The sequence below is a fragment of the Bufo bufo genome, chromosome 3 (assembly GCF_905171765.1).
Source record: "Bufo bufo chromosome 3, aBufBuf1.1, whole genome shotgun sequence".
In the NCBI taxonomy this organism is placed as follows: domain Eukaryota; kingdom Metazoa; phylum Chordata; class Amphibia; order Anura; family Bufonidae; genus Bufo; species Bufo bufo.
This window is the reverse complement of record NC_053391.1, coordinates 613649765-613654721: the sequence shown is the minus strand read 5'-3', so window position 1 is coordinate 613654721 and position 4957 is coordinate 613649765.

Here is a 4957-nt window from a genome sequence, read left to right as displayed (position 1 = left end):
TTTCGGGTCGATCCCAGTCCAACACAGCATGGACCTTCTCTGGATCTATACGAAAACCTGAAGATGAGAGTAAGTAACCCAGGAATTGCACTTCCTGAATTGCAAATACACACTTTTCCAACTTAGCATACAATTTATTCTCTCTTAGGATCTGTAACACTTGTCTCACGTGATCCTGATGAGTCTCTATGTCAGGAGACTAAATTAGAATATCTTCAAGATGCACCACTATAAACTTGCCCACCAGATGATGAAAGATGTCATTTATGAAATGTTGAAAAACCACAGGGGCATTGGTTAACCCAAAAGGCATGACCATATTCTCAAAATGACCTTTAGGGGTATTAAAGGCAGTCTTCCATTCGTCCGCCTCCTTGATCCATACCAAATTATATACCCCCCTCAAATCCAACTTAGAGAACACCTTGGCACCGACAATCTGATTGAACAAATCCGGGATTAAAGGAAGGGGATAAGGATCACGCACAGTAATGCGATTAAGCTCACGGAAGTCCAAACATGGCCTAAGAGTTCCGTCCTTTTTCTTAACAAACAAGAACCCTGCGTCCACTGGGGATTTGGATGGTCTATTATGACCTTTAGCCAAACTCTCGGTAATATAGTCTCGCATGGCTGCTCTTTCGGGTTCAAAAAGATTATACAACCGAGACTTGGGCAACCTAGCTCCGTGAACAAGGTTGGAGGGACAATCATACTCTCGATGTGGAGGTAACTCCTGGTTTCCACTTTCACAGAATACATCAGAAAAATCTGAAATAAACAAAGGTACAACTTTAGTGGTTACAACAGAAAGCGATGTGCTAAGACAGTTGTCCATGTAATAATCACTCCAATCAAGAATCTGTCTCACTTGCCAATCGATGGTAGGATTATGTTTGCGTAACCATGGTAACCCTAGCACCAAGGGAGCAAGCAGACCCTCCAGCACAAAACAGGAAATGGATTCTTGATGAAAATCACCCACCTTTAAATGGATGTCCTGCACCATTTGTGACAAACATTTCTGTGTGAGTGGAGTGGAATCAATTGCAAACACAGAAATATTTTTGCCTAATGCACTTGTTGTCAACCCATGCATACGGACAAACTGACCATCAACTAGGTTAACCTCTGCCCCACTGTCAATAAACACTTAAATTCCCACAGTTTTGGAATCTAGCACCACCTCGGCAGACAGGAGAAATCGGGTACTACGGGCAAATGACAAAAGTAAATTCTCAGATTCCCCACCCACACCACCAAGAGTTAGATGAGTATTAAACATTTTTTTTTCTTTTTCACCTTGATGCTGAACATAAGGACATACGTTAACAAAATGTCCCCCTTTTCCACAGAAAAAGCAGAGTCTCTTCTTAAGCCTAAAGTTCTCATCACCAGGTTCAGGAGTAGCTCCTCCCAGCTGCATTGGTTTGTCACCAGACATGAACTCAAGTGTCTCTCTACCCAAAGTTTCGGAGGAGGCCGCCACCTTATATGATAGTACGTCGTAAGAGTGAGGAGCCTTAGATCTCTCCCTCAGGCGTCTATCAATACGTACAGCAAGAGACATGCCCGCTTCTAATGACTCAGGTTATTCGTGAAACGCCAACACGTCCTTCAGGCTCTCGGATAACCGTTGCCAACAATTGACTACGGAGAGCTGGATCATTCCACTTTTTAGTGGAATTTAGGGTCCATCTCCTAAATTCAGAGCAATTGGTCTCCGCAGAACGCTCTCCCTGCCGTCAGCCACGCAACTTAGTCTCCGACAGGGAAATCCGATGTGGGTCATCGTAGATGAGACCTAGAGCTCTGAAAAATTCATCTACCTATCGGAGGGACTGTGATCCGGTCGGCAACGAAAAAGCCCAAGATTGAGCGTCACCTTGAAGTAACAAAATGATTATACCCACTCTGACTCTCGTCTCAAGAAGAGTTCCGTAGTCTAAAATATAATTTGCACGACTCCCTGAACCAAACAAAGTTGTCACTTTCCCCAGAAAATCTGTCCGGGTGATCTGTGAGACGGTCGTGCGGAGGTCACCTACCCCCAAAGACAGCCCCTGCAGTTGTCCGACCAGTGCAGAAATCGTATCCATCGCTGCACTAACACAAATAAAATGGCGATTTTTCTGCTGTTGATAATGTCACAGTGTAGGGGGAGGGGAGGAACACCAGAATGACAACAGAAGGAAAATGACCAGGAACTAGGCCTCAAGGCTAGGGAAAGGAAAATGGTGATCACCTAAGGAAACCCTAAACCTAGCCCTGACTCATGTCAGTATGAATAGACCCTGAAGGTGGGAATATTTATGCACCGGAAACCTAGGCCCTAGTAACCCTGAAAATCGCTAGGATTAGTAACAGGGTCTGAGACTACTAGTTCCTTCCCAGATGAACAAACCAGCGTCACCCTGAAGCCTAGTAAACAACGAGCAAATGGGAGCAACAAAATACCAAGAGAAGTACACTTATCTTCAATAGAAAATGGATGAGCAGGAACTCAGATGAGGACCACACACCAGCTCTTCCAACCACATGGTATAAAGTGTGAGTCCAGACTACATAGAGGAGCAGTAATGACCACAAGCTACACCTGAGACAAGAGGTGTGGTCATTACCAACAACAACACTGCAACAAGTGAAAACAGATAGGCTGTCAGATGACCTAACGTGCAGCCAGTCTCTCAGATCTTCTAACCTCTGTCACTGGAGGGACCGTGACACTAATGTATGGAGAAGTTTACTACTTAAAGGAAACCTGTCACCTATACTATGTTATCCTCACTGAGGGTTTCTAAATGTTCATTGTTACCTTAAACATATAAATTACACTTTTAATTTCATTTGCAGACTAATTCAATGAGTGTTATGCAATTTTGTACTTCCCGACTTTTATGCAAATTAACATAAAAGAGTCATATCTTACTTGTGTGACCAGAGAAGAGTCCTATTTTCAAGCTCTGACTCCTCTCAGGTTAATTTGCATATGTATCAAATGTTTTTTTTTTTACACAATAAAAGCACACAGAGCTATGGGGACTGGGTATTGCGGATGTGCTAGTGGCCATCTAGCAACCCATGTCCCCGGCTCTATACCCAAAATCCGGGTGACAGGTTCCCTTTAAGTGGAGTCTGTCAGAAGTTTTGACTATGCAAAACTGCTGACAGCACCAGGTAAGGGAGACAGAGCTTCACTGTGAAGTTCTCTGTGCTGGTTCACAGCCCCTCTCCTCTGAGTGACAGCTGTAGCATCTAACCAGGCAGCCACTGCAGCTATCACTCAGAGCAGTGGGGTTCTGAAGCAGCTAAATGACAGCATGTATGAGTGAAGCTCTGCCTCACCACTGACAAACTCCTTTAGACTAGTGTCACAGAGCTTTTTTTCTGTCATTTTTTTGGGGTAAAAAAAATGCCACTTTGGATTGTAAAGCGCTGTGGAATATGTTGCTGCTATATAAATAAAGATTATTATTATTACTTCCAGATGTTGCATAGAAGTCTATGGGAAACATTAAACATAGGACAAGCAGGTTTTTTTTTCACCTTGAGGTTTTTTCGGGTCAGTGTCATTTTTTTTCTCCAAATCACAGCATGTTCTGGGTCTGCTGTGAGACCTCCATTGTTTTTTTTTTTTACAGCTTAAAAAAAAGAAAGAATGTACAGTGAGATTAGAGGGGAGTATATACTTTTCTCTATAAAAAAAATAAAATAAATACAAACATGCAAATTCGCTATTTAAAGGGATCACCAGCATCTGATCAGTGGGGGTCCGACACCCGGGACCCCCACCAATCAACTGTTTGAGAAGGCAGCAGTGCCGCGGCCTTCTCACTGTTTACCGCTGGCCCAGTGATGTCACGACTAGTATCAACTGGCCTGGGCGCGGCTAAGCTCCGTTCACTTGAGGTACTAAACGATACCAGGTACTAAAACACATTATATAGGCAAAATGACGTAAAAAAAAAAAACGCATCAGGTATTTTATGAGGAGCTTTTATGGGTCAAAAACAAACCACCAGCACCAAAACTGTGTGAAGGAGCCCTTAAAGGGGTTGTCTCACTTCAGCAAATAGTATGTATCATGTAGAGAAAGTTAATACAAGGCACTTACTAATGTATTGTGATTGTCCATATTGCTTCCTTTGCTGGCTGGATTCATTTTCCCATCACATTATACACTGCAATGGACATTCTTGCACAATATAGGAGAAAGCTCCAGCCTATAAGCACTCCTGTGGTCCTGGCCACCTGAGAGGCCAGTGCTTTTTCCTATAGTGTGCAAGCATGACCACCGCTGCTGGATTACACAGTGGTCATAACCATGGAAATGAGAAGTGTATAATGTGATGGAAAAATGAATCAAGCAGCAAAGGAAGCAATATGGATAATAACAATACATTTGTTAAGTGCCTTGTATTAACTTTGTCTACACGATTAATGGCCTTTGCTGAACAGAGACAACCATTTTAAAGGGTTGTCTAATATAAACGAATGCCAGACAAGTGTTTAAAAAATAAAAAAAGACCCACAGTTTTGGGCAGACCAGAAGGGATGATATTCCATTCCTATTCATGTGACTGCTGCAGCCAGTCACTGGAACTCAGTGCCACTTTGTGCAGGAACATCACTGGAACGGCAGAGTAACTAAACTTTTATAATCATTTTTAATATGTTGTCCCTAATCCCCTAAATCAAATTTTTCTTTTATACTTTATTAATTTTCTATTTTTACTATACTTTTACATCCCTAAAGCGCACAATTCAGTGTGCGCTTAAAACTCAGATCGCCGTACACCGCTGACAGCTCAGAGGTGTACGGATTTTATAAAGAGGCAGCAGCAGCGCAGGGAGTATGGGCAGGAGCGCACATTGCTGCTCCTACCCGTGCTCCCCAGACAATAACTAACTTCTGGCATAGCACATGGGTGCCCTTTTCCCATGTACTATGCCAGGA